A 10,902-nucleotide genomic window follows, 5' to 3' on the forward strand; every position below is an offset into this window, starting at 1 on the left:
AAAAAAAAAAGTGGATGCACCTTGAGACCATATTCTGAACTGAAAAAAATTGGGCACACGTGTAAATACTGCTTCATTTCTCTGGTGTGAGAATCTGAAAGTGTAACTAAGGACCGACATATATAATATATATTTGTAAATAGGAAGAAAATATTTAAATGGGAAGCTTAAAATTGTAGCTGGGTGTGGGGGTGCACACCTGTAATCCCAGCATTTGGGAGGCTGAGGCAGGATGATTGCTGTGAGTTTGAGAAAGGCCAGTGTGAACTGCAGAGTGAGACCCTGTCTCAAAAAAAAAAAAAAAAAAAAAAATCAAATGGGAAGGTTATAGGAAGGCGCAAGGAGGATACGAAGGAAGAGGGAAGCACAAAAACAAGAAAAGAAGGAAAAAGTGGAAACAAACTTTTGCAAATAAGGAGGGGAGGAGGGGTTGGGGAGCACAGGGGAATGCAAAGAACAGTGAGATTTCTCATGTACAGTTACAAATTTCCTATGATGAATGTGATCATTATGGATACATAAAATGTACCAATAAACTTAATTAATAGTTATATACATATATAAAACATTTTTCAGTAATCGACATCTGCATCCTCAAGCTGTCCAGCCAACAGTTGGTATGTCTGTCTCCATGCCATCTTTATGATGCATTACTGCATCTCTGTCTGGACACCAGCCATGCGAAACTGGCTGCTCACAGGCTGAGAAAGCATTCTTTTGACCTCTCTGACATGGCTTGGCCGTCTGCTGTTAAATGGGCTAATCCTTCAAGGTTTAAATGTGAGACTATCCCCCTTCCTTATTCATTGCTTCCATATCATACTCTTCTCCATCTTTTTTGTTGTTGTTGTTTTGAGACAGGGTCTCACTCTGCAGTTCAGGCTGGCTTTGAACTCACTTTGTAGCCCAGGCTGGCCTTGAACTTGCAGTGATCCTCCTGCCACAGCCTCCCAAATGCTGGGATTACAGATGTGCGCCACCACACCCGGTAACTCTTCTTGATTTTAACCATCTTTTTCAGTTACTTTTCTCTTGCTGAGACAAAATTGACACCCAAACTTAAAGAGGGAAAGGTTTATTTAGCTCGAAGTTTGCAGAGATTTCAGTTTATAGTCAGTTGGCTCCAAGGCAGAGTGGCACATGACAGAGGGGCAACAGTTTATGGTGACAGAAGATAGCAAAAGTAACAGGAGCAAAAGAGAGAGCAAGCCTCTTTTCCTCTTATATTGTATGCAGGCTACCCACCCTACGGCGAGTATAGCGCTCACAGCCCCAATCCCAGCACTCGACAATGAACCAGTCACAAACTCTAGATTCAGCTGCCTCCAAAACACCCACCCCATGACTACATGAGGCTTTGGGGGGACATCCAGACACAAACCAGAACACCATCTTAGTCTTTGTCCTTGGGATATGGATGCAAGGGCTGGCTTCCACACATCGCAATGAACGTTGCCGCAGGTGCAGATTCATCACTCCGCACAACTCTAAATTCAGTAAGAGGTTCAACATGATCACCACTGTCTTCTTCTTCATCAGCAAGAGAGTCTCTTCTTCAAATTTAGGATTCACCATAATACGCAAGTGCTCCTGTGCATAAGCCTGTAGGTCCCTGGGCACAGCATGTGAATTGATGGTGGGCTATTCCAACCAGAATTTCAATCCTGAATCATCTAACCAAGCAGGTGGCTCTCAGGATGTTAAGGGTGCCAGTGCTGAGGCCCTTCCATTCAGCACAGCCTAGGGATCTAGCTGCTGCTCCTCAGTCCCTGCTCCAGCCCTGGGAGCAGAAATCTTTTCAGGATGCACATCACTTAACTTTTTAAATAGGTTAAAAATAGAACCTTAGGGCCGGGGATTTAGCTCAGCAGCACAAGTGCCTGCCTGTCAAGTGCAAGGTCCTCAGTTTGATTCCCAGTACAAAAACAAAAACAAAAACAAACAAAAAAAACCCAATAGAACCTTTAGGATATTAGATACAAACACGCCAGAACCTCATGCCAATAATTAAAAATGTGGCCTGGTGTAGTGGCGCACGCCTGCAGTCCCAGCACTCAGGAGGTTCAGGCAGGAAGATCGTTACTAGTTCAAGGCCAGTGTGGGCTACAAAGTGAGTTCAAGACCAGCCTGAAATGCATAGCAAGACCCTTCACTTACTTTGAAAGTTTGTGTTTCTCAGACAATTCTTTTCAAGTGAAAACTTGACTAAAAGTTCAAAAACAAAACAGAAAAACCATGCCTTTAATTCTGGCACTGAGGAAGCCGAGGCAGGAAGATCTTTACATGTTCAAGGCCAGCCTGGGGTACAAAGTACCAGGCCAGCCTCAACTGCATAGTGAAAACCTGTCAAAAAGACCAAAAAAAAAAAAAAAAAAAAAAAAAAAGAAAAGAAAACCCATGATTAGCTTTCTAGAGTTTTGCTTGCTAGATTTATGCAAGAAATTTTTTTGGGAAAACTGATCAGACATCTTGCAGATGTGTGACATTACAAAGAATAGAGAGTGCCGGTGTCTTAGGACAGACACCTCTTTATTAGAAAAATTACTGAACATATATTGCCTACAAAAAATGAGTGTCTCAGTAGCAGCATCTTACGGACATAATCCCAAGACATTCAGTTACTCGCTTACACTGGGGTAGGAGAGTGTGTAGCAGGCTGTGTTAGCAGCACCATTTTTTTTTTTTTTTTTCCAGTACTGGGAATCGAGCTCAGGACCTCGCCCTTGCTAGGCAAACGGTGTGCCGCTGAGCTAAATCCCCAGCCCCGCAGTACTACTGTTGACTCCCCAACACTCATTCTGTGCCCCCGGCGGTCAGTCCATGCCAATCACGCAGTGCCTTTCCCCTATTTTCCTTTATGATAAGTGGGTTAGGTATTGATATGCAATTTAGTGATAAACGAGAAGTAGGGGATTTCTGAAAGAGATTTCCTCATTCTCAACAAGAAATAAAAGACATATTCCCTCCCTTCCCCTAGCTAATGTTGTACCTAGACACCATGTGAAGGCTTGCTACTGTTCTGTGGCCATGACAAATCTCAAGGGCAAAATGTAGACTGAAGATATTAGGGAAGTAAAATGGAAAAAATCTAGGTTCTTAACATAAAGGAGTCACTAAATCAATCACTCACATTACCACTGAACTTCCTAAGAGGTAAGACATTTATTTATGTATAAACAATTTTTTTTTGAAACATGGTCTTGCCATGTGGCTCAAGGTGTCCTCACACTTTCAGTGATATTCCTGCCTCAGCCTCCCAAGTGCTAGGATATGGGTGTGTGCCACCATGCCCGCTATAAAGATGTTTTGACTTGCCTTATGCTGTATTTAGGTGAAAGCATTTTGAAACAGAAATGGCATTTTAAAAATTAATAAATTAATTTACTTTTGAGACAGGGTCTCCCTATGTAGTTCAGGCTGGCCTTGCACTCACTATGTAGCCCAGGCTGGCCTTGCACTCACTCTGTAGCCCAGGCTGGCCTTGAACTCACTATGTAGCCCAGGCTGGCCTCCAGCTCCCAGCAATCCTCCTGCCTTTTACTCTCAAGTGCTGAGGGTACAGGTGTGTGCCACCATGCTCAGCAGAAATGGCATTTTATGAAGAGCTATGTTGGAAAACAAAGGGGTATGTTTCGGATGGGCATGGTGATACATATCTCTAATTCCAGCACTAGGGAGGTTGAGGCAGGAGAATTGAGAGTTTTTGGCTAGCATATGCTAGGCAAATGTTCTACTTACATCCCCACCTACAACCCTGGCTCTCCATTTACAAAAAATACATACAGTATTATAAAGAACATGCTGGATCTTTCTATTTTCTCAGTTCATAAGTACTCACTCATCTCTTTTTTTTTTTTTTTTCCAAGACAAGGTCTTCCTATGTAGTCCAGGCTGGCCTTCAACTCATAGTGATCCTCCTGCCTCAGCCTTCTAAATGCAGGGATTACAGGCATGCACCATCACACCCAACTTTTCTTTAGTTTTGATTTTGAGAGAGGGTCTTGCTAAATAGTTCAGGCTGCCCTTGAACTCACTATGTGGCCCAGGTTGGCTTTGAACTTGGGGCAATGTTTCTGCCTTAGCCTTCCAGTGTTGAGAAGACACGTGTGTGCCACCACGCCTGGCTGGTTGGGTTTCTTGCCCTTGTAATTTGTGCAGTTTGTCCTACTGAATTTTGAGTAGTTTGGATTTTGCTGATTGCATTTATGTTATGCAGCTAAGCCTATTTTTCTGCCTGTAAGTTGATAGTTATTTCCAGATTCTTTATCAAAATCATTTTCAATTTTTGTCTTCCGGCAAGAGTAGTTGGTAGAAAGTGATAAATTCTTCCTTCAGGAATACATATTGCCTCTTCCTTTTTTTTACTGTAGCAGTCACGCAAGATTATTGCCCACAGACGTTAATTCAGTACATGTTACAAAATAGTGCTATTCAGAGGCTGTCAGTCTTTACTTTTAGTACCTTCTGTTTGGTTATCTAGGGAGTGTAATTAGATTTGGAAAGTCCCTTTATTTGCAGTTCTGAAGTTCCAGAGTTGTTTTACTAGCATCCTCTAATAGTATCGAATTAGTTTTTTAAAGAATCATTATGAACCAAGTGTGGTGATGCATGCCTATCATCCCAGCACTTGGGAGGCAGAGGCAAGAGAATCACTGTGAGTTTGAGGCCAGCCTGGGCTAACTAGTGAGATCCTGTCTCAAAAAAAAGTATCACTATGAATTTATAGATTAGAACACAGTTTATACGTCTTGATTTATTATAGGGTTTTTTTTTTTTTTTTTTTTTGGTACTGGGAATAGAACTCAGGACCTTGCACTTGCCAGGCAGGTGTTTGTACGGCTGAGCTATATCCCAGACTCTATTGTTATGATCCTCAATAGCAGTCAAATTATCCATCTTTTTGGTTTTGTTTTGTTTTGGGGGGTGGTGGGGTTTTGCTATGTAGTCCGGGCTGACCTCAAACTCACAGCCATTCTCCTGCCTTGGCCTTATGAGTGTTGGGACTACAGGCATGTGCCACTGTGCCCAGCTAAATTTTCCATCTTTAGACAGTGGGAGACTCTTCAGGTCAGCTCCTTAGTTATTTTAACATAATTGTAGTAGTTTGCTGTCTTCGTATCTGTTGATGCAGTAAGGTCATCTTGTACATTTCTTGCTTCAGATCTGTAATCAGTCATTTCTCCAATGAACTCTGGTGCCCATAAACAGTAAGTGGTATTTAGGAGGCCACAATCTGGGGCCTGGGAGTCAGGTTCATATATTTGATGTGTATGACTCATACTTGGAGTTTCTGTATTTTCTTTCACAGTGGTTTGCAATTCATTCAGAGTGAAACCTTTTCAGTGATTCATGAGGCCTTGTATATCTGCATGTTGTTTTCTTTCTTTCCTTACCTGTAGCTCAGACTGTCCTTGAACTTGCAGCAATTCTCCCGCCTCAGCCTCCTGAGAGCTGGAGTTACAGGTGTGCATCCCCATACCCAGCTGTGTTTTTCTAAACTAAAATGTCATTATTCAGGTTTAACTGCAATGTTTCCACTTTGTGATAAATAAGTGGATTTGGAGGTTGTAGTTTGGGCCCTTGTCTCTAAAATATTCACCATTGCTGGTTTAAAGTAGTACATTTGTATTTTTTTTTTTTTTTTCACTTGTCAATACTGTTCAGATCTAGAAACAAAGATGGAAAGGAAGACTAACTTCCAGGGAAGAGGGTTTGGCAAAAGATAAGCAGGCTATCCTAGCAAACAGATTCAAAGACTAATCCTAACTGGGAAACTGATGAAAATGCCATTAAAATCACAAAAAGCTCTTTCACATACACTGGACAAGCAACAAAGTTTATGAGCGTGACAATCCGTTCAGAGGACACTGCACTGGGAAGGAAAATGCAGTGGATTTTGGATTTCTGGCAGTAGAACTAATTTTAGAAAGCACCAAATTGTATGTTTGAGCCTACTATATTTTATCTGGAAGCCTGGTGTCAAGCAGAGGAAAAACAATGTTTATGACTAAAGTTACTAAGGCCACACATAAATTCTTCTAAAACCAGTCTGAACCAAGCATATCCATTATACTGTAGTCAAGTTTCTGTAGGTCTTTCAGGCTTTTGAGTCTAGTGAGTTGTCCGTTAAAGTTTCATATATGTTATGGAGAATAAATTTTTTTTTTTTTTTTGGAACCGGGAATTGAACTCACGATCTTGCACTTGCCAGGCAGGTACTGTGCTGCTGAGCTATATCCCCAGCTAAATTCCTTAAGCTAACAAGGTCTCTGATCTTAGCTAGTATTGGCCAATTTTTTTTAACAAAAGGTTTTCGCCAGTCAATACTTGTAAATTAGAAGACAAATAGACTCTAACAACCTTTCAAACTTGCTCAAAAAATGTCGTCCAGGTATATACTAAAAGGTTTGAGTTAGTAGTAGTTAATTATAAAATGCTGAGCTTTCTAGGTTTTTTGAGACAAGGTCTTGCTATTGGTGATCCTTCTGACTCAGCCTCCTGAGTACTGGGATTACAGGTGTGCACTACCATGCCCAGTTTAGTTTTATTTTAGCGGATTTGATTCTCATTACTTACTCAGGTATATATCCTCCAGTCAATGAAAAATAATTTCTGATGTCTTCCTACTATATAATATCATTTTACAGAAATCATGATTACAAAAATAGTCTTTTACTATATTTCTAACTGCCTTGCTCATAAGCTTTAATCAGGGAATTTTTGTCCAGGTTGTTTGAACATTTCAGCCTTGTCTTTCATCTAGGCACACCCTGTTTGTACCCAAATCCTTCAAATTTATCTCAAGTCCTTCACCAGAGTATGCTTGCGCACTCCCACCTTTTTTTGCTTGCTCATTCTTTTGCTTTTTTTTGGTACCTGGAATCAAACTCAGGACCTTGCGCTTGCCAGGCTTGTGCCACTGAGCTATGTCCCTGGCTGCCTGCTCCTTCTTATGACCAATCTCATCTCCTCCATATCTGAGTTAGTCTCAACTGAAATCTGTTTAATCCTCTCTGAAAGTATTTCTTTTGTTAGGTACCTTCTGTTTTATATTTCTCTTGTTTTTCTTGGCATCTGGTACTACTATTGACATAAACAAAATAGAGGAAGTATTTAACTCTGACCTCCTTGACAAACTAGTACAGTGTAATGCATAAAAAGAACGCACAGTGCTCTATTTGGATTATGTCAACTTAGTAAATGTGACATATTAAGGGATCCACTGGAAGGCAAGGGAAAGAAAAGAGAAGAAACTGCATAAAGAGGTCAGAGGACTCCACAGCAAACTATTTCACAACGGGCTTGTTTGTGTGTGCCAGCTTTGACAAAAGGGTAATGACATTTTCTGCTCTAAGTTTTGTGTCCATCATTTACTGTACAATACAGTGTCCAGCTTTGCCCTTGGCACCTTGAGATGTACCAATGAATAAAGTAAGAGTTTTGCTTTTCATTTCAAAGTTTCAATTTTCTTTTTTTGAGACAGACCAGGCCGGGCTGGTCTTGAACTCGTGGCTATTCTTCTGTCTCAGCTGGGGTCACAGGGATGTGCTATCACACTAGAGTAAATTTTAAGACAGGAGCTATGTAGTGCAGGGTGGCCTTGAATTCACTTACATAGCCCAGGTTGGCCTCAAACTCAGGGATCGCTCTTCCTTAGCCTCCCCAATGCTGGGATTACAGGCATGCACCACCAAGCCTGGTGATGAATTCTAACATTTAAACCAAATATGGTGGTGTATTATCGGTAATCCTAGCACTTTGGAGGCTCAAGTAGGAGAATCACTGCAAGTTTGAGACCAGCCTGGACTATATAGTGAGCTCAAGCCCAGCCTGAACTACAATGAGACTGTTTAAAACTAAACCTAGTTTCCTTTAGATTTTGTTTTCTTCCGCCGGTACTGGGGATCGAACTCACGACCTTGCGCTTGCCAGGCAGGTGCTGTGCTGCTGAGCTAAATCTCCAGCCCCCAGTTTCCTTTAGGTTATCTTGTGACATGGCTTCATTATGTGTTGCAAACTGCCCTTGAACTCCTGCCTAAGGGCTGCTGTGACAGGCATGTGCTATCATGCCAATGTTCATTTTTTAAAGCAGCTGGGTCTTACTGCAGGTTCCTGAAGTGGCAGCAAGCAACCCTCCTGCCTGACTCCTGAGTGGCAGTCTACAGATGCACATGGCTACACTGTACAATTTACATCCATAACTTTATTTGAAACACTTCCTTTTTTTTTTTTTTTGGTACTGGGGATTGAATTCACAACCTTGCGCTTGCCAGGCAGGCGCTTATGCCACTGAGCTATATCCCCAGCCCACTTCCCTCATGTTTGAGGTCTCATTTTACAGGTTTCCTTGTTCTATTTGGACTTTTAAGATACTCTATTTGCAGGTGAGTCAAACCATGGCTGAGGGCTGCACGTGGCCATGCACAGTAGTAATAATGCAGCCTCATAAAATTATAAACCTTAACAGGTGATTGAGGTTAGATTTCTCATGACTCGAATATGTTCCGACATGGGTAGCACAGGCAACTGTAGACTGTGTAAGGGAGGGTACAGTGTAGTGCCAGCGACTACCTCTAACCCACCAATCTAATTCAATCTAGTGGGTACCAGATGCTCTATGTGCTTGTGACGTTATTACTGACAGTATTTCAACTTCCATCACACTCAATGTAGTCCAGGCAAGCCAAAAGGTTGGACACCTATGCTTTCGCATGTTTTTCTTTCATGGTTTTTGAGGGTCATGCCATGTAGTTCTGGCTGGCCCTGAACTTCTGGAAATCTCGCCTTAGCCTCCTAAATGCTGAGATTACAGCTGTGCCCCACCATGCCCAGTTTACTTTCATTTCTTGTGACTGGGTCTGGCCTTGAAGTCATGGCCATCCTCCTGCCTCAGCCTCCTGAGTAGGTGTACCAAGCCTGGCTTCATTTTTTATCTTTTGTTTTTCTTCCAATACCAGGAATCAAACTCTCGACCTTACGCTTGCCAGGCAGGCACTGTGCTGCTGAGCTAAATCCTCAGCCCCCATTTTTCACCTTTTAACATCCATATTCTTTACATCTTTTTCAGACAGGGTCTCACTATGCAGTTTAAGCTGGCCTTGAACTGGCAACAATCCTCCTGCTGGGATTACAGGTGTGTACTACTACACCCTGCTGCTGAAGGCCCATAAAGCAACCCCCAAGAGCCCCACCCAACCTAGGAGTCCACTTATGTGGCAGGCTCCCTTCAAACTCAGTTGTTCAGATACCTCAAACTTCTTACTCTTTGAAAAGGGTGGCAGAGCTGGGGGTAGCGTGCTGTGCCACATACGAGGCCGTGTTCAATCCCCAGAATACACACACAAAGCAAAAATTTCTCAAACCCATTACTGTGTCAAATTAGAAAAGCAAACTAAACCCTAATTTGAAAGACAGTGATACTGAAATACCCCAACAAGGCTGAAGCAGGACAACTGTTACAAAAGCCTAAACTACATAGTAGGTTTCTATGTAAACCATTAACTAACAGTTAACAGGGAAAAGTTCGAAGCTCTCCTTTAAAAATGGGAATTAACACTTTTACTACTTTTGGAAGTCCAAGGCAGATCAGGCAAAAGAAACAAAGGCCACCCAAACTGGGATTGAAAAAAAAAAGCCAGCCATGCCTACAATCCTAGCACTCAGGAAGACTGCATAGCATCACAAACCTGAGCCCAGTTTAGGTGATGTCATGATTTACGAAGATCCTGCCTCAAAGCAATGGGCTGGAGGTTCATTTTGCAGGATGGCCTTGGGTTTAATTCTCAGGCCCACAAAGGGCAAATGAGCTGCGTGTGGCGGTGCATAGCTTTACGTCCAAGGGTCTGAAGATTGAGGCAGGACTACAAATTCAAAGACTGGACTAGGTTTAAGAAACAGAACTTAACCACTAAAGCCAACAAAATGGGCTGAGCCACTCGGCAGCTATTTTCTCAAGACAGCCAATAAGTGCATGAAATAATCCTCATTAGGAGTTGCCAGGGAAATGCAAATCAAAATAATGTAGCACCTCAATTAGGAAGCACATTACCAAAAAAGACAAACATCAAGTTTTGGCAAAGATGGGAAGAACTCTCAGATGTTGCTGGAGGATCCTCCAAAAATCAGTAACAGAACAAACTACGGGATATGTATGGACACGAAGCACTTACGCTGTCTGCTTGCAGCTACAAGCACAGGAGCCAAAAATGGAACAAATGTAGGTGTACACGATCAGTATGTTAACAGACCAAGGTGACAGAATATTCAATTCAGGATACCTCAAGCTTCTTAATCTTTAAATTCTGCCATTTGTACCATGGATGGGAACTTTGGAGGCTGAGGCAGGAGTTCAACAGCCTGGACTACACACACAGCAAGACGCTGTCTTAAAAACAAAAAATCGGCACAATCTCACTAAGCTAGAACCCACATTTCTCATAAAATAAGGGCAGAGGAAGGCGTTGGGACAAGGAATTACGGTATGGAACTACATATCAGGAGACAATGAGAATTATTTCAGGAGAAACCCTGAACACACACTACAGTACATACAATGAAATACAGCACACCAAATTGGTAAAAATTTCATGTATTAAATCCATTCAAGGGGCTGGGGATTTAGCTCAGCGGCAAAAGCGCCTGCCTGGCAAGCGCAAGGTCGTGAGTTCGGTTCCCAGTACCGGAGAAAAACAAAAACAAACAAAAAAAAAATCCATTCAAACTCATGTATGACTTATTCAATAAGAACTTTTGTTGTGCTGTGCTCTGATTTTCACTATTCCATTCCTTACACAGCAGCTTTTATATGAGAGCTCAGTATTTCATGACTGGGGTAGTCACTGCTTTCATCATATCCGTGACCAAACTGGGCCAGCTTATAAAATGCCATAGACTGTCCCACGA

At 42.1% G+C, this 10,902-nt stretch overlaps 1 pseudogene; it reads right to left on the reverse strand.

The window, feature by feature from the left end:
* Positions 1-572: 572 nt before the first annotated feature.
* LOC102016458 lies at positions 573-2,614 on the reverse strand (annotated as a pseudogene).
* Positions 2,615-10,902: the final 8,288 nt, after the last annotated feature.

This window comes from Chinchilla lanigera, unplaced genomic scaffold (genome assembly GCF_000276665.1).
Source record: "Chinchilla lanigera isolate Chin_1 unplaced genomic scaffold, ChiLan1.0 scaffold00010, whole genome shotgun sequence".
NCBI lineage: Eukaryota > Metazoa > Chordata > Mammalia > Rodentia > Chinchillidae > Chinchilla > Chinchilla lanigera.